The following is a 20665-nucleotide window of genomic DNA, read 5'->3' as shown; positions in this document are numbered from 1 at the left end:
AGTTTTTTTTGTTGTTGTCGTTCCCCAGTGACTATATTTTAAAACAATGGAGTTTTTATTGTGGTAAAAACAATGGAAACAAACAGCACATTCCCTGTGGTTGGGACAGGAGGAGTGTAACAGTCATGGAAATGTGACTCGCTGATTCACATAATTGCTCATTCCTATGAATAATGAACTTATACTTTTGAATTAACTCTGATGACTTACTTAGTGAGGACAACTGCAAAGATTGCATTGAGCCAAAAAGAATATGCCCAAGTTGCCTACTTTGACTTAGTGTTTAAAAATAGGTTGAAGTCACAACAATGAATATACTTAACACTACTGAACTGAATACTAAAAATTAACATAGTACATTTTATGTGTTTTTTAGCACAAAATATTTTTTATTTTAGAAAGGAAATGAGATGACAACACTATAAAGAAAACCAGAGTCAAAATTTAGTTCTTTAAAATGACTAATAAAATTCCAGAATGACTTAATTATATGTATGTAAGGCACAAATTATGATTTTAGGAATGGAAACATATATAACATTTCTATTCATTTTACAAGCTTAAAAAATATAAGAGCTGTCACAGTTGATGGGTAGTAACTTAATCAAGATGGCTGCGGAGTCTGCTGGACCATAAGTACTGCTTCACGCAGGCAGTTTAAAAATAAAGTTCCAGAGAAACAAAAGCTATTTCAGGAGGATAATAGAATTCCAGTGCATCTAAAGGGTGGGGCAGCTGACGCCCTCCTGTATTGAGCTACCATGATTCTTACAGTTGGTGGAATACCATATGCCGTATATCAACTGTCTCCAGCCTCACTTCCCAAGAAGCAGAATTGACTTTAGTTTATCCTCCCAGCAATCAATCATTTGGTTCAATTTAATTCAGCTCTCTATGGACCAGTAAGCTGATAAATATAACTGAATTCTTCTTGGGGGAATGATATTTATTGAATTGTACTAACTCAATAAAGCAGCCTTCACCATAAAAAAAATATACAAGAGAAACTCACGCCTGTGAGAATGACTTACGAAAAAGACGAGAGGCAAATTCTGGTGAGGATGTGGAGAAAAGGGAATCCTCATTCACTGTTGGCGAGAATGTAAATTGGTGCAGCCACTATGTAAAAATAGAACTACCATGTGATCCAGAAAGGGAATAAACTCACTACCTCCAAAAGGCATCTGCACTCCCATGTTCATTGCAGCATGGTTTGCAATAGGCAAGATATGAAACAACCTGAGTCAATTGACAGATGAATAGATAAAGAAAATGTGAGACAAACATGTAGTTGTACACGTGAAAATTATTCAGTTATTAAAAAGAAAATCCTTCCATTTGCAACAAAATGGATCAACCTTGAGAGCATTATGCTAAGTGAAATAAATCAGAGAAAGACAAATGTATAATCTCACTTATGTATGGATGTGGACTCTAACAATGAATATCTCAGAAACAGTAGAATTACGGTTGCCAGGAACTGGGGGTGAGAGAAATGGGGAGTTGTTGGTCGAACAGTACAAACTTTCACTTTTAAGATGAGTAAGTTCTGGGGATCTAATGTACAGCATGGTTACTATAGTTAACAATACCCTATTGTATACTAAAAGTTACTAAGAGAGTAGAACTTTAATGTTCTCATCATAACAAAATGATAATTATGTGAGGTGAAGGATGTAACTGACCTTACTGTGGTAAACATTTTGCAATATCTACATGTATCAAGTCATCACATTGTACACCTTAAACATACAGATGTTATATGTCAATTTTATCTCAGTAAAGTTGAAAAATAAGAGAATATTGTGTAAATCCTTACCCTGATAACTTTGAAAACAAAAACGAAAAAATTTCTAGGAAATCACAGAATACCAATAATGCCTGATGATGGAAAAAATCTTTAGAGTTATATAATATTTTTTATTGACTCTGAGTAAAACCGTGTCACAAAGGAAAACAATAAGTTGGAGTATTATTAATATAACAGCAGCTGCGGACTTAAAATTCGAACAAACACTGAGCCACAAATGCTACTCACTCAGTCCTCAAACCGAGAAGATTCTGATGAAACAGCAGCAGCAGGAAGCACGTGGTTACCGTTAACTGCTGTGTACGACTAAAATGTGAAGGATGAAGTGCCGTTCCTCTTCCTGGCAGCAGATGGAGCCTTTGGAACACGTACGACTTGCTAGAGAAAAAAAAAAAAAAAGGTAAATGCATCTTAAGAGATTCTTCTATGATGGACTTAAAAGACTCATGCTAGGGGGCCTTCGTGATTGAAATTGACAAAGTTCCTGACTCTAATGCGTCTAACCTGGTAAAAATTTTAAGTTCTTGTAGGTGGAGCTCCCAGGCACGCGAAAACTAGAGTAAGTTGTACGTACTGCGAAGAAGCAGGAATTCTTAGGTTTCAGGATCTACATCCTGGAGTTGACAGAGAGGCTTAAATGGCCAAATGAAAATGCAATTTTTAATTAAAGAGAAATCCTCCCACACCACCTCCACCAGTGCTGCAAATTATCCATGAGATGAGGACTAAATTGTGCAGAAGAGAATGAAAATATCTGCTTTAAGGGAAGGATAATCATCTGATCAAGATCTGCATTTGAGTTGTGTAAAATTTCAAATATGTGTATCTAACAGAGACATTTGGGTTTTGTTTTGTTATTTTTCCTTTATATGAACCATTTTGTCACATCATTCATTATTAACAGAATAGTGGCATGTGATCTAATTATAAAAACACCCTCATCCAACACACACATGCACACGCACGCACACACACATCGATTACAGTTAAGCACAAAGTGATGGACATGCATGTAGTCACAGCTCTCTGGTAGTGACTGTCTGGAAACAATATCAATAGTTTTTTGTTTTGTTTTGTTTTGTTTTAAGTAGGAGAGTCATTTGATATTGAACACTTTCTAGTGGTGGTTCCAGGAAAGTTTTTTTAAAACTTAGATGACCTTTTCATGTGTTACTTTTTGTACATTAAATATTATCATGCCCATTATACAGATGTCAAAATCGGGAATTAGAAAAATTAAATGTTTGAGTTAAGTCACATAGCTAGGAATTGGAGAAACTAAAACTAGATCTGTTAAAAATTATGCTAGACAGACTTACTCTTTGGGCCAACCTCTAAAATGTGTGTTTGAAAGTCAGATTGTGGAGTGTGTGGACCCTATTTTTTCTAGGTGAGGAATGTGCTGATACCACAAGATCTTATCGCATCCTGTGTAGATTAAGCTCTGCCAAGAATCCTCCTCAGAACTTAGAAGGGTGTTTCTTTTCTTCAGTTGCCACCTTCCACCACCTGAAAAATGTCTCCACCTTTTCTAATTGTGGAACCAAATAGAAAAGCCATTTTTAAGTGTTAAAAACCTAGCTGATCTGGATGAAAGGGAGTAGAGGGGACAGTTGAGGGAATCAGAATTCTAGGCAGAGACTTGGGTGCAGCATGAGCCAGGAAAGTAATATTTAATACCATTAGAGCACTGGTTCTCAGCTAGGAACAGCTCTTCCCCAGGGGACATCTGGCAATATCTGAAAAGATTCTGGGTAATTTTTTTTGGCAGGGGGGTGGATGTTACTGGCGTACAGTGGGTAGGAGAAGGACAGGGACTAGGATGGGGCAAGGAAAGCAAGGGTAAATGGAAGGAGCTCTTAAAAACCTCAGTATTCAAGATAACTGTTTTAAAGTGTTATTTTTAAAAATCAAAATTAATGCAAAAAAATCCATGATGGTTTGAAGAAGATGCGGAGAAAAAGGAACCCTCATACACTGCTGGTGGGACTGCAAATTGGTACAGCCACTATGGAAAACAGTATGGAGGTGCCTCAAAAAACTCAGAATTGATCTACCATATGATCCAGCAATCCCTCTACTGGCTATTTACCCCAAAGACTTGAAAACCCATATCCAAAAAGATATTTGCACACTGATGTGCATAGCAGCATTATTCACGGTGGCCAGGACACGGAAGCAACCGAAGTGTCCTACGATACATGATAAGCCATAAGAAGAGATGAAATACTGCCATTTGCAACAACATGGATGGACCTCGAGATAATCATGCTAAGCAAAATAAGCCGGACAGAATAGGTTGAAATGAAATCACATGATTTCATTTATATGTGAGATATAAACCTAAAAGCAACAAATGAACAGGACAAACAGAGACTCATGGACATAGACAATGGACTAGTGGTTACCAGGGGGGAGGGGAGGGGAGAAGGGGAAAATTGTAGAAAAATAAAATATTTTAAAAAATCCATGATGGACAAAATATCAAAATTTTAAATAAAACCAGGATCAGTAACAATGCTGAGCAGAGGCATAGTGGAGCCTGAGGCAGAAGGAAAAACCAGAAATACCGATTCTGTCTTTAATGAATTTTAGTTCATTAAGCTTGTAAATGATATAAAATGTTGAGGGAGTCAAAAGAATGTCCTTCTATTGGAATTTGTTCGATGTTTTTCTCATGGTAAATTTGATTGTAGGTTTTGGGGAAGAAAACCAGAGATAAAGTGCCATTTTTGTCACATTATACCTAGGGCACATATTATTAACGTGTTCATTGCTGTTAATATTGATCTTGATCACCTGGCTGAGGTAGTGTTTGTCAGGTTTCTCCACTGTAAAGTTACTCTTTTTTCCTCCTTTGTACTGTTCTTTTTGAAAGAAAGTCACTACACAGCCCACATTTAAGGAGTTGGCAGTTATGCTCCACCTTAAGTTTTTATACATACTATCTGGTATTCAATTGAAAACAATTAAACATAGAAAAAGACAAGAATTGAACTAAAACAAATAAAATCCAAGTCCAGAGGTTAGCATTATTATAAGCAGACTTAAAATACCTATGATTAATTATTTAAATATCAGATGAAAAAGTGCAGCAGAAGACTAGAAACTACAAAAAATTAATTTAGAATTGAAAAATAAGAAGTCAGTAGATGAGTTTCACAGTAGATTAAATATCTGAATAAGAATTAGTTAACTGAAAGATGGATGAGAAAAAAAATATCTATACTGAAGAACTCAGAGACAAAAAGGTAGGAAATGCAGAAAAGGGCATAAGCAGCATATATGGGTCACTGTAAAAAGGTCTAACGGATGTAATTGAGTCCCAGAAAGAGAACTGAAAGAAAATAAAACAACAGTAATTTTTGAAAATGGCTAAGAATTTTCCAAAACTGAAGAATGACATCAAAACACTGAGTCAAGATGTTTCACAAACCGTTGGGATTATAAAACAAAACCAAAACAGAAAAACAACCAAAAACCCCAGAAACTATCTTGAATCAAGCAGAGCACATCAAAAAATGAGAAGCAAATTACAGAAGACTATGAAAGGTAAAGATGATCTGAAGGACGTTGACTTTTAATTATTTGATATAGCAGTTTGGGAGATGATAGATTAGATATATATAAATGGATAGATAGATGGATGGATGGATACATAGATAAACATAAAGATAGATATGTGGATATTTTATGATTTTTTATTGAATATTGTTTTTCAATGAATAGCAGTGAAAGAAAACTCTCATATGCTGCTTTAATTATCAGTACCAATTAAGTGTGTATAAATTAAACATCAGATATATTTAATTTTTGTCTTTGTTTAAAAGACTCATGTCTTGGCCAATATAGGTTCCACAAGGAACAATTTGAATGCCACAGCAATTTTTGCTTATCACATTCTGAAGCTATAAGATTTGGAGCTTCCTTGATAATGAGTCCATAACTCTTATAGAGGCTTGAGCTGAAAGCTTTATTGGTGGTATTTAGGACTGAAACAAAGGAAGAAACCTTCTAGGATAGTAATGGAAAAGCACTTGGATGTCTAATGCAAACAGAAATATCAAAGGATAAAAATAGAGACATCAGAAAGGAACTCAGAAGCAACTACACTCCAAGCCTTAACAGGAGAATTATCCTGATCCACTCATGTTCAACACCCACCAATAACCCTAAACTAATTTTTTAATCATATTTACTTTAGGGTCAACCTTAATACCTACCTTAATATTTCCCCAACCCAACCCCATCAAAACCTGCACCTTAGCCAGTGGCCATCCACCCAGTGAGTGTTACTTGATAAACAAAATTATTTTGGAGGACAACTGTACCTATCAAAATGTAAAACATGCGTGCTATTTGAAGAAACAATGTTACTTTCCGAAAATTGTCTTAAACACATGCAAAAGGATTTGTCTTTCAAGTATTTTCTTTTCAGCATAGTTTGTAATAGGAATATTTTAACAACAAAATCTTTTTAGATTATGGAATTATCTTCTGACCTTATAGAAATTAGACTTCAGAATTCACTAGAAAGGTATATACACATTTGTATTTCTTTATTCTTTTTTTTTTTTTCAGTTATGTATAAATGCTTTCAAGAAATAAAGCTAATTGGCATTAAAAATTTCCCTCTAACTTACCATCACTTGCACTCACATACTCCACCTTTCATCCTACTACAACGGTCCTAACTATTGGGGAACAGCGTTTGTGCACGAGATCCCGTCCCCTCTTGCTCGGTCAAGTGTGTTCCTCCAGCAATTCCCCTTTGCTCCTTCATTCGATTTTTTTCCTTTCTGTGTTTCATATCCAGGAGCATCAACATTGCTCCCATTTTCCCAATTCTAAATAAACCTCTCCATACTATTTTCGCCATCAGCAATTTCTCTGTCTTTGCTCTTCTTTGTAGCAGATTCCTCAGAAAAGTACAGTATTTCTTGCTCACAGTATAGAACATTCTAGGTTAGGTGGCTTTCCACATGACAAAGAACTAGGCTTCTTCTATCATGTATACAACTTCCATTCTCTAGGTCTTGAGTCTTCTCCGTTCAATAATAGATAAACCTGATAAAGAGAGAAAGGGTTGTGCATGGGATAGTTTTTAGAGCCAGAATTGGAAGTGGAGCCAGTCATTTCCACTCACATTTTATTGGCCAGAATTCAATCACATGATCATCCTTTACTGCAAGGAAAGCTGGGAAATGTAGTGTAGCTGTGTGCCTCCAAAGAAGAAGAAAACACACATACTGGTGAATATTAGCAACAGGTCTTTTATCTCTATCATCCAGGCTACTTTTAAAAGGGCAAGACCCTTTTGTTAGCAACAATTTTGCATACTTTTTCACAATCTCTAATCTTCTGACCCCTCAACTTTTTTTCTACCCTTTAGTACCCTCTTGTAGTGCTTCCTTCCTTAATCCTGGTCCAAAATTACAATCAGTCTTGCAAACACTTAAATATCCTGGCCTTCCTCTTTCAGGCATTTCTGCTATATAAGAATCCATCCATGGGACTCAATTATGTTTTTTTATTTCAGTCACTTCTAATAAATAATAAATTCGAAGAAATAAAAAGTATCCAAGATACCAAAAGAAAAAAATTCATCCACCCAGATCAGGCTGTAATCCCATCAATTCAGTGGTCAGTCTTGACTATTATTTATTGTGAGACCACCAGAAATTACATTTGTCCTGATGCTATATAAAATAGACATCAATCGTTGCCAATAATACTACTTTATATTATTACCAAGACTATTTAAGTTCCAGTTTACAGAAAATATAGGGAAAATATAAGAAACAAGTTACATGACATCAAGAAGAAGTAATCAGAAAAATCCGAGAGAGGTATTCTAATGGATCCAATCTCTTTAGCATATAATGTCATGACAAGAAGACTATTCTAGGTTAAAAGAGACTTAAGGGATGTTATAAAGAAATGTAATTCATGGTTTTGGATTAGATACTAGATTGGGTGTTGGAGCTGCTGGACCAGGGGTTTTAAGCAAGACCAAGCTCTAGTCAGAAGGTAAGAACCTTCTTCAAGACTGAGGAGGAGTCTGATTTCTCATTTTTTCCTAACTTGCTAAAACAGAGTATTTCAGATGAGTTTGGAGAAGAAACTAGAATGGTTGTTGAAGAACCATTAGATTCCTGCAGCTTCCGTGAAGAACTCCATTCCTCGGTCGACTGAAGCAGACATAGGCAGAATAGTCATCTATTAAATTAACCCTCACAAACTACCCTGCGAAATGGGAACTCACTCCCCTCTGCCATCCCACTAGCCACCATCTAACCCGAGGTCTTTTTTTTTCTTATCTGGTCATCTCTATCCCTGAATATATCTTCTTTATTGTTGTATATTTAGGTTTTATGACAGTATATACCCATTAGTTTTGTTTGGTTCTTCAGCTTCTCATTCTTGAGATTGAGTCATAGTCACATTGGCTTTCCTCTGACCCAGTCTTAAGAAATATGACTTCGGAAGTCAGGACAAGATCTTGTCTAGCCAATGCTGATGCCATGTAAGATTTTGGCAAAGTTCTCAGTCTTTTTCTGGCATTATCATGACTTCGATTCTCTCTTTCTCTAAAGAGATGGCACCAAGAGTCAGCCATAGGAAAAGAAAAGGTCTGCCTATTCCAGTGGTTCTCAAATTTCGATACATGTTGGTGTTACTGGAAGGAGCTTTAAAAAGTACTGAGCCCTGGGCTCCACCCCCAGAGAGTCTGATTTAATCGATCTGGGGTGTGTTTTGGACATCAGGATTTTTTTAAAGCTCCTCAAGTGAATCCAGTTGTTGAGAGCCAGTGGTTTTCAAGCTTTTAAGAAGCACCTAGAGATCTTGTTAAAATGCAAATATTTCTTCAGTAGGTGTTGGGTAGGACCCGATTTTGAGATTTAGTCTCATTAGGAATACAATTACATCACTTTCTAGAACCAACTGGGAAAAAAATTTTAAATAAATTAGAGTTTTAATGGCCTACTATCAGATATGCTCAGATGGCTCTAGAATCCTGCAGTAATAGCATGTTTGTGTGCTAATGGGGAAGATCTGGGACTGAGAGGAAAATTGATGATGCAATAGAGAGCAGTGAGAATTCCCAGAGTAATGTCCTTGAGCAGTTAGAGAGGGTAAGATCAAATACAAAACAGGAAGCATTAGCCTCAGAAAGGAGACTGGACATTTCATGCAGGAACAGTTTTACGATGCAGAACTGTATCTGCCAGCTTTTTTGTAGTTTCAGGAGAGGAAGAATATCTATATTCCCAAGATTCTCTCTACTAAGAGCTTATGTTAGGAAGGTCTGCCTTCTTAAAGCTGAACACAGGAAAGGAAGCAGTTCTGAGCTCAAAACTAGCAATATGATACAATTAAAATCAAGGAGCGTTTTTTTAAAAATTGGAGTTGAGAAAGAAAATTTTAGTCTTCTAGCTGAGAAATGAGCAAGTAATGATTCTTCGCTTTGTACTGAATGCTGAGGATATTTATAGATAATTGCTTGGGGGAAAAAAAAGATCCTGTGAACAAAACTCTCCTTGACACAGTTGGTGCCTCTTTGCTACAACAGGCACTTAACTGGAGATCAAACCCTGCTTCTTGGAAGTGATACGTACCCACAGATCAATTTGCTTACAGTTTGCTTCTCGGATACATTACTTATTATTTTTGTTAATAGTACTTCTGGAAAGACAGCTCCAAATTGTCATGCCCTAAATTCAATTCATGTCAGTTAATAAAAACATGACATTTTTATGACTATAAAAAAATAAAACAGTAGCAATCAATAATAATTTGTACTTTGTGGAGAAGCTGTTTATATTAACTCCTTACTTAAAGTATGTAAACCTTTTCATTTCCCAAGTCACTGTGAATGGCCACCTTCCATTATCTCCTTGCTAGTTTCCTCACAAGAAGTAAATAAACTTTGACAGGTGCTCAAGGGCAATATGTTTGAGAAATTTTGCATTTAAAAGAATATGAGGGGAAAAAAAGAATAGGAGGGGAAAAAAGAATATGAGGAATGAAATAGTCTGCTCTTACATGCTTTACCTTTTCAGATAAAATAAACAAAACCAGATATTTTTGTGTATAGATAAAATATATACACAATTTTTTGATCAAGTCTGTTTCTGTGTATGTATATGAGGAGTCATAGCTATAAGTTGTAATATTTTTACACTAAATAAAAACATATTCTAAATAATAAACATATCTAAGGTAATAAATAAAAATGACATTGAAATAATACAACTAATGTGTTTAGTAAGTAGCTGTTTTACATTAGACACAATAGTGTTTAAGTGAGATTGGGCTCCATAGATTGCAACATGGCCTTAATGTTTAGATTGTGACAAGATTTCAAAACATGGTGGAAGGAGGGGAATTGGGGGATGAGGATTAGGGGGATTAGGTCAGTTTGGGATTGGGCTGTGACCATGTTTTCTGTGACTTCCAAGAGGGAAAGACAGCGGGGAGAGCTCAGCCCCTTTGTTTAGTAAAATGTAAAGGGAGAATCTGCTGTCAAAACCAACTAGGCATCAGGGGCTCAGTCATCGGGGAGGAGCAGGTGGTAATATCAGCTCTGCTTGGGAGCTGGCAAAGTCAGGTGCCCAAGCCCAGTTAAACTGCAAGTGTCCTTATCCCTGTGCACAGCTCAGAACCAGTCACATCTGAAAGGACCGCTAGAGAGATGGGGAGAAAGGCAGAGCCATCTGTGAAACAAGCTGTGCCCTGGAACGGGAGATTGTGTAAGCACAGAAAAGGAGCCCCACAGGGGCCCGGCTAAACTCTGTCCCTAGACCCACTGAGAGCAAGGCCAAAGTGTCCTGGTATCCTGGCCTCCTGACCTCAGGAGGTCGGCCCTTCCCAAATGTGACAGTCAAAAAATCTAAGGGTACATCTGCACAACATCCTCAGGTAGCAGTGGTTTTTTTTTCTAAGAAAGAGATTGAGAGAGAGAGAGAGAGAGAGACAGAAAGTGAATTAGACATATTAAATGAGAACATCTAGTGTTACCAGCTTCTAACAAATTAATATGCATCAATTAAATTTCTGAGAATCACATTAGGTTCCTTCTGTACTGACAAACTTCAGGCATAGAAAAGATAAATACTGATCTTATCAGAGCCAAACAGGAAACTGAATGTTTAGATGGACTGATTTTGACAGAAGCATATCTTAAACTTCCACTCATAACACTCTCTCCAGATAACTCCAAAAAAAATGGACTTTGTGTTGATAGAGCAGATATCAGAGAATACAATTTAGAAGACTGAAGTCTTTTATATCTATAACTTAATAGATCTTCACCTAATTATGTGTGAAGTAAAACCTCTGGGAATGGGCCAGAAATATCTGAAGGTTAGTTTTAAAGGTGTTGGGTGATAACAAAATATGATGGAAATACATAAGACAAATGAAATGTGCTAACTTCTTTTGTGAATTGGTTCTCAAGACCCCTATTATGAAATCTGGACCTACAAAATTTGTTCCATTTAAAATCTGGTACAAAGTTTAAAAGTATTTGATGACTATTTGATAATTAATTTGGTTGCAGTTTTCGATGTCCTTAATTGGCTTTTTTAAAGTAGTGATAATTCTCTATTTAAATAATAATTAAAGGCACAGTTGAAGAGTAAACCTGCGCTACTAAGCGACTTACAGGAAGGAAGCATACACAGTGTGGATGTGCTGAACAAAAGGACTATTTGGGTCCAGGACAGGATGGCGTGGGGCAGCCAGGGATTCCATCATGCTACTCAGAACGGTACACAATTTAAAACTTATGAATTGTTTATTTCTGAAACTTCCATTTAATATTTTCAGACCACGGTGGACCTTAGGCAACTGAAACCACAGGAAGGAAAACCGAGGGTAAAGGGGAAGTACTGTAGTTAAACAGAAACAGCTTAATTTCTCACTAGAAACTCTTTTTTTCATACCTAGGGTAGAAGAAAATGTCTCAGATTAACACAGCTCAGGAAATTTTGCTGTATGATAATTTTTACACTATTGTTTTTATACTTGATGTGCAGACATTTGAGAAGAGCAAAAGGACTTTAAAGAGTAAAGTAGTAGCTCAGATACGTAATAATGCAAATGTAAACCAGCTCTTTCGGGAAAGGGGAAAACTCCTGCTTCTTTCGTTCTTACAGCTGGACTAATAATAAAATAATAAAACTGACACAAGACCAGATTAACAGGAGCAAAACCAATTTAATATGTGTGCACAGGAGAACCACAATATGATACTCAGACCACAAAATGAGGCTCAGAGAAATATTGAACCAGGCATCTTTTTATACTCTTAAGACACACACACAAAATACATTTTTGAGAAACTGACAGAACAACAAAAGTTAACGTTCATTAGAAAGGAATCTAAGCAAAGTTCTGGTATTCATTAGTGAGGAATCCAAACAAAGTTTAGACTTGGGTAGTAAATCAGTAAAGTCTCCAAGGCTTGTTCATACAAGTTTTTGACCCTGGATTCTTTTAACCCTTGAAGTAAGGTTGTCTCTCAGCCCTTAGGTGCAGGGAGGGGACCTACCATGAAGATTTATCTCCTGCTTTCAGGAGGGACAGAGAGGTCAGCATTTTCTTCTTGCATGAGTAGTTTCTTGATTTACTTTAATTCAAAATAATCAATATGCCATTGTGAGTTATCTTGGGATGGCCTGCCTTGGGTCTCCACAGCCCCAAGCCTTAACTTTTGCACTAATAATTTTGAGAGCAACACCAAATATGAAAACTGAATTAAGATTCATTACATAATTATAGTCAGGCTCAAGAAACTTTTGTTCCTGCCCCATGACCTTCATCGAATTACCACCGTTCAGGGAGCCAGTGAGAACATCACCTTGTACTGCCAGGCTTTTACATGTTGTTTTTACTTTTTTGCAAGACAAATCCTCCTTTTCCTGTGGAGTCCCATACAATTGTGTCCCTATGTCTAACCTATCAGGGCTGGTCAAGGCCTTTCTATAAATGAACTGCAGAATCCTCACTCCTTGGGCAAGTGTTCATTTCAACTCACCTTATCCAAACTCCCAGGAATGACAATCCAGACCACACAAACACTGCAGGAAAGTTGTAGTGCTGGGATAACCCAGCGGACTGCACCTTCTTGAAGCACGTGGTCATACTCCTGCAGCCAACACAGAGAACACACACAAAAGGCCTGTGCACACTGACACCCCAGGTGACATGCAATTTCCTGGTATTTGCTTTATTCCTGGCTTTTCTAGTGTTTCAATTTACAGTCCAAGAGACAGTACGCAATGACGTGAGCTGTGTGCAGTGTTCCTGCTTGCTCTCCAAGCTGGTGCCACGAGCAACTGTGCCAATTTGGACCACTTCTAAGAGAATGTGATGGTTAAGCTCAGGAATACTGTTTAAACCGTAAGGCAGCAGCACCCTTCATTTAAATTATAAATTGATATAATATAGACAATAATGTATGTGATAGGTAATGATGTTATATAGGAAAACAAAAACATTGTAAAAAACGCAAATGTCTTATCACGAGAAACCGATGGATAACGCTCGAGATTCACAGAACAGATTAATATGTACACGTTAAAACTCATATATTTTGAAGTGTTTAGTAACAGGAAATATTCTTGATGTAATATGTGAAAAAGGTCAGAGAAAGTTGTTAGAAGGTTTAAGAAAGTAAAGAAATAAAGACTCATTAGTGTTTCTAAAACACAAATTTAAAAATTTCCCAAAAAGCAATCTATAAATCAGCATACATGTACTTTTCACAATCTTGTGTATATTGTACATATAAACAAGTGTATACATAATGAAAAGAAAAAACTTCCAAAGTAATACTTTTGTATCTGACTGGTGGGGCAAAGATAATTAAAATTTGCTTTTCTCTATATTCTCCCTATTTCCAAACCTCATTTTCTTCCATACCCATTTTTTTAAATTATAGTCAGAAATATGTTTGGTGTCTGAATAAACAGCTTTGGGATCACATGGGAGCTTGTCAGACATGTAGATTTTTGAGCCTCACCTCAGAAATACTGACTCAGAAACTCCGAGGGTGGGACCCAGTAACCTTGATTCTAACAAGGCCTCCGGGGGATTATTATGCGTGTTAAAGTTTAAAAACCACTGGCCAGGTGGAGGGTGGGGGACCAGGGGCTGGGAGTGGAGGGTGGGAGAGGATGTTGTCAGAAGAGTTTTGCTGATCCCATTTCAGTAATTCCATATCTTATCATTCTGCAATGACCCTTTCAAGCCCCCAAGGCATTTTATTTCATTTCTAGCTCAGAATGTCTCATATACCCGTGTTCCCTTTCTGTTTCTGAACCCCTCGAGCCTGTGGGGTCTCTGAGTCTCTCATGTATGAAGGGCTCCCACATATATGTATGTATTAGATTTGGTTATTTTCTCTTGCTAAAAAATAGAATAATTATAATTATAATAATTACATGTCTGTTCTTCAATAGAATAGCTGAAGGAGCATTTGGAGGAAAGAAAATGTACTAGCAAACCTCTGCACAAAACCTCTGTACCTCTGTTGTCTTGTGCCCACCCCCTTAATCAGATTGTTGTGCAGATTTGTCCTTCGAATAAATGTGCCCCACAGAGATTTCAGGTTTGTTAATCTGCATTTTGGCAGCATTTTCTTACTGGCCGAAAGGTTCAGACACACCTTTTTATCGTGTACCTGGACTGTTCCTTTTCATTCTGGCCGTGCAAACCTTCTGTTGGTATATTAGGTAAAGAAGGTTATTACTCTCAAACAGCTAAGTAGATCAGAACAGAAATACCACACATTACGCTTCTCAGTTCCCCCCTCCCCCACATCCTTTTAGTTTTCTTGGATGACTTCCTGCTTACTTTTGGGATTTGGAGTCGGATAGCCTTTCTTCTTGTCCTGGCTTTGTCACTTAGCTAAACTGTGACCTAAGACAAATTACTGACCAGCTGTAAACTGCAGCTTCCTCATTCATAAAATGAACAGTTATAATAGTTTCTATCTCATGGGGTTGTTTTAAGCATTAAATAAAAATTTTAATATCTTTATCTTAATAACATATTATTAAATAATAAACGTTGAATAAACAGTTAATATTATTGTTCTTATTCATTAATTTTCATAGCACCCATGGAACCCTGGCCCCCTTTCTATAAACAGATAGCCTCTTTCCTAACTCATTGTGAAAAATCAAAGCCATTATGTGTGATTTTCCTCCATCCCTTCCTCCTCTCATAAAACTTGCTTGTCCACTTTCATTCCTACCAGCTGGGATCTAATAGAAAGGCTGTTCCTCTGTTCAAGGCCAACCATTCACCTGAGCATGACCTCTTTCACTTCTTCCCTGTTCAGGAACTTTTTCTCATCCCCCGCTCCTTTCTCTTTTCTTCCTTTCTTTTAAACTTGCTCAAGACTATACTAATGAAAGCTTTACCCATCCTCTCCTCCTCTTTACATTCAAACTTCCAAACGGGTTAGCAATATTTTTTGTTCATTTCCCCTAATGCCACAGAAAATGTTTACATTAAAATTACCATTGATTATCTTCACACAGACAGATTGATTTTTTTTCCCCTTAAACATTGCAGCTTCCAAAAGATGCATCTTCTTTCTGATCACTGGTCTTGTCATTTTAAGTGGTCTCATTGGATGTTTCTCATCCAAACTAATCAGTTCAGTACCGTATTGATGAGTTCTGAGTTCCAAGTTCTTTGTCTAGCTCCAGCCTTTCCTAGGGTCTTTAAACTCATCTCCAAATGCCAGTAATATGTCTTCATTCGTATCCTCAAACTCGTAATGTCTGAAACTAATTCACACACCCACTTGTTTCTCCTCAAAATTTTTCAGTTTCCATTGGTGACACCACCAGGCATCAAGCTAAAAGGAAAGAATTCCATCATTAGTCACACCGAGGGAGGACGATATACAAAGAATTAAGAGATGTGTCTCCTCCCCTGTGTAACCCTTCAGCACCAATTCATTTACTTGTAGAGGGCCTTTCTCCTAGCTCAGGCATAGCAAACACAAAGAACAAAACTGTCCAAATTCTTGGATTCTAGGTCCATAATGTGCAGTCTGGTTTAAGATACAAAAGGTCTGCAGCGAGGTACAATTAAGCAGAGCTAGCTTTTCCCACTCTTCTTCTCCACTGCGTATAGATCAAAGCCCCTCTGGCAGATGGAGAAGATTGGAGTCTAAGTAATTGAGTGTAGGAAAGGAAAAAATTTTCATCGGCTTTCTTAGTCTCCCTGGATGGCTCTGAAAATTAAACTGACAAAGACAGATTAACAAGAGTGAAGCATATACATTTATTTGATAAATTTAATGTGACACTGGAGCCTTCATAAAGAAATGAAGACCTAAAGAAACAGATCAAGGTATTTTTATGCTGGGTTTGATGAAAAGTTGACAGTTGTGGAGGAATGCCATGGGTTAAGGAGTGTGAGGTAATGGTAGTAAACCTGGGGAAACTGAGTGGGTTCTTCTCAGCATCCTTTTGTCTTCAGAGATAACCATGTTCCTTTCCTCCAGATATAAGGAGGGCACCTCTTGCATTAGGGTTTATGACCTGTTTCAGAGAAGAAAGGTGAGGGTGGGGGCAGATTAGAATGACTTTCCTGTTTCTATTGTTTTCTCAAACTCCTTCAGTTTAAAATATTTACAATGCCAAGGTGCAACATTTGGGGGTAGCATGTCCTGACTCCACTAAGAGTGTAATATGAGTGAAGGGAACTTTGCATCTTGATTCTGCCTCAGGTGAAGTCTAAGGTGTGGAAACATGAGAGAAATGCCCTCTTATAGAGACAACCCCATGCCACCCTTTCTAAGTTCTGAGATTGGCAAACCATTAAGCAGAATTTGGTCTATTTAATGTCTGTACCTGAGAGAACCAAGATGGTCTCTGGAAGATTGCAATTGATATTTCAAATTAAATGCATAAAAGAGAACTCTCATGATACTGCTCCAGACTGCCTGATGCTCTCCCTCAACACAAGGTCAGGAGAAAAAGAAACATTATTTTGTTGGAAACCTCACTTCTGTGATTTAACTATGCTCCTAGGATGTCTAGGAGTTCCAAGGGTCTCTGACCGACTTTCATACTTCAATCACACAGTTCAGTTTTTATCAGGTTTTCATGGGGAAGGGGTTGCTGGGACAATTTTTTGGCCCAAAAATATAATTCGATGAAAATTACTGCTTTGGTGGGGGAAGAAAAGGAAAACATTGGCCACAGGTCAAGGTGGAAATGGTGATGATTCATAAATTTTTCCACCCTGAAGTTACCCCTAAAATTCCAGAATTTCTGTTGGCTTTTACGGGTTTGTCAAAAGAAAAATCTCAGCTTAATTAACAAAGGGTAAAATATATAAGATATGTAAAGTTATTTAATTCCTTAATCTTACTACGCAGCAGATGTGGCTGACAGTGCAAGATTGAAGGATATGGGCAGACCTGGAGAAGGGAATGTGCCTGAATATGTGGTCTACTTGTGTTCCCAAGAATATCGGACCTCAGAGTTTGGACTTTTAAGGCATGTGCCGTTTAAATTAGTGACTTCTTAAGATTTTCAAAAGATTTCTTTGTCTAAGGTTTCACGTGTTCTTCAAATAATCGACTGGTCATCCATGGGGAGAAACTCCTATAATTAAAAGCAATTTCAAAAATATCACTAGGAGTGCATTAAAAAATTATGAGAGCACTTGTGCCTTCCCATCCTGACAGAGTCTGACTCAGGGAGATGGTAGACGGATTAGAGAAAAAGGTCAAAGTCATACATTACTGGTATGATTGTAAGTCTGCCAAGTGCGCCTTTCAGGCATGGCAGAGACCATGGTTCTGGATTGTTTTCCCACAACATTTTTTGTTGGTTGTTAAAATATCTCCCCATCGCTGCCTTTTCCATGAATTTTCCTTATAACATCTATATCTCTTACACTTGTCCTGTGGACTTACACCTCTACAACACTAATCTTCTGGTAGTCAGTGTCCCTTTCAAGAAAAGCTGCTAGGTTAGATAACCTAGGAAGTCATAGGTAGTAGCCCTGTCATGACAGACCAAATCCAGCCACTGTCAAATGGTTATAATCTGGTTTACCAACCCTAGATCAGCTTACTAGTGAAGCCACTACCAGTAAGACCTTCCTCCACAATTAACTACCATGGACAGCTCCCAACTGTCTCCCGGGTTTCGACATTGTTAAATTTAAGTCAGGTGCCAGTCCCTGTGTATTCCTAAACACGAAAGTCAAGCTCTATGAGTGATTCTGAGCAATTCTCTGCACTTGGCTGAGATTTACAAAGTGGCAATCCTTTCTTCCATCAGAGTGTGAGGCGGGTGTGTGCGACAGGGAAAGAAAGCACAGCTTATCATCAACCTCTCTTTAAAGAAATTCTATTACCTTTTCTAATCACTCTTCTTGTCACTTATAGACACTTCAGGTGGGTGGTAAGCTAATAATAGCAAAACCTGTTTCATAATCTCTTACAAAGAGGACCTATCTCCTCTTGTTCAGAGTATTGGGGATGTCTGATAAAACTCCAAAACAAATATAAAAGTCAGAATTGCATTTGATTACAGTGTATTTAGGACTATACCTTTAAGCTTGCCACCTGAAAATGTTCTCACAAAATCTGCCCCACACTCTGAATTCCCTCTAATTTCATGTGTGCAAATGAGTAGATAGAATTAACATTAAACGCTAAAAATGCATACATACTACAATTCTGACACCAGTTCCAATGTGTGGGGTTTTTTTTCCCCCACACCAAGCAATTTTCTGACATCAGCTAGGTGTCCTACAATTCAACTCAATTCTGACACTATCTACCGAGAAACAGCATCAGATTCCACAAATTAAAGGACTCAGTCCCACAAGACTTCTCCTACTTCAGAGGCCAATCACAAGTCACCTGTGCTTCTGACAGGCCAGCTACAAATCAGAGGTTCCCACAACTCCTCATTGAGTTCAATTAATTTGCTGGAGTGGTTCACGAAACTCAGGAAACCGGTTTACTTACTAGATTACTAGTTTACTACAAAAGATGGTAAATGACGTGAGTCACCGGTCAGATAAAGAGATACACAGGGCAAGGTCCAGAACAAAGGAGCTTCTGTCCCTGTGGAGTTTATGGCCCTGCATGGCAGCACAGGCATCCATTCTGGTTCCCTAACCTGAAAGCTCTTTGAATGTCATCCTTTTAGGTTTTTATGGAGTATTCATCACATAGGCACAATTAATTAAATCATTGGCAATTGGTGGTTGAACTCAATCTGCAGCCCCTTTCCCCTCCCCAAAGGTCAGTCAGGGGTGAGACTGAAAGTTCCAACCCTCTAATCACTTGGTTGGTTCCCCTAGCAACCAGCCCACCTTCAGATTAACTAGAGACAATCTCAGGGCCTCATTAACATAAGAAAAGGTGCCTTTGCTGCTCTCATCATTTAGGAAATTCCTAGGGTTTTAGGAGCTCTGGGGCAGGAGGAGGATGAAGACCAAATATATATTTATTATAAATCACAATCTCACACATAGTTTTCTATGAGACCAGAGCATCAGGTAGCAAAAGCGTCTGGCTTTTTTCAGCAGAAGCAAGCGAAAGCCCACATTTACCACGTGATCCTAGAGTAGGAGGCAGAGTTGTGCCAGAAGGGCCCTCTTGGAAGATTGCCTCCTAACATAGTTTTCTTTGGCTCATAGTCTCTCTTCAATACCTATAGGAGTGATATAAAGAAATACATTTCAGAAATCTAATGGGCTTTTCTACCAGTCTGCTCTTTCAGCAATTTTGCCATCTACGTAGTAAGCCATCGATACTTTTTGAATTAACATGAGATATATTTTTACAAAAATTGCATCATATTGTAAATAATATTTTTCCTATCAGGACACATACATTCATTTAAGATTTAGTTTCTTTGCATCTTGATTAAATTGAACATTTTTCATGTGCCTAATGAGAAAATATGTTTTCTTCTTGCACTTGTTGTGTATATTCTTTGCCCACTCCACCACCGGGTGCTCATTTTTGTGGCTCACTAACATCCAGGATATGGATGACATCTACTTTAGTTCTGGTCACCATCATCTCTGTAACCTCCACTACCAGGAAAAAATTGGTCCGTCTCTCAATTTCTTTAATGCAATCTATTCTCCACCCTACAGTTTATCTTATCACTTATACCCTGGGGTCTAAGAGTCTTAAATATTTAGTACAAAATCCTTAGCCTGAGTTGGAAAAGACTTCAGCCTCTTGACTAGTCTCCAGATTAGAAAAACTCTAATCAATTTTCCAATTTAAATCTATCTGATCACAACCCAGATTAAAACTCCCTAGTAGTTTACATTTGCCTTCAGACTCTAATTCAAAAATATTGTGTCCTAGAAAACTGACTCAGGCCTCATCTGGTCACTGCCTCACCAATAAATATATTTGGAGAGTAACCTGAGGTACGAGAATGTTGTGCTTTTATCTAGAGAAATAACTTCCCAGGCAGAGCAAATAGCAAGTGCAAGGGCCTAACCTGGGACCATGCTTGGCTTATTTACTAAAAAGCATGGTGACCAGAGGATATGGAGCAAAGTGAGTGACGTGTTAGTAGGAATCAGAAAGGTACTAATGACCCAGCCCTACGGGATTTTGTAAGCCATTGTAAAGTCTTCGGCTTTTACTCTGAAAGTAATGGAAAGCCACTGGCAAGTTTTTGAGCCGTGGAATGATATTATCTAAAATACATTTTAAAAAGACTACTCTGTCTGCTATGTTGAAAATAGACTATTGGGTAGAAAGAACAAAAGGCAAAAGCAGAGAGAGTTATGACATATATCTAGTTTAGAGAAGATGGTGTAAAAAGTGGTAGT

The sequence above is a fragment of the Pteropus alecto genome, unplaced genomic scaffold (assembly GCF_000325575.1).
Source record: "Pteropus alecto unplaced genomic scaffold, ASM32557v1 scaffold94, whole genome shotgun sequence".
In the NCBI taxonomy this organism is placed as follows: domain Eukaryota; kingdom Metazoa; phylum Chordata; class Mammalia; order Chiroptera; family Pteropodidae; genus Pteropus; species Pteropus alecto.
Note: the sequence above shows the minus strand (reverse complement) of the source record.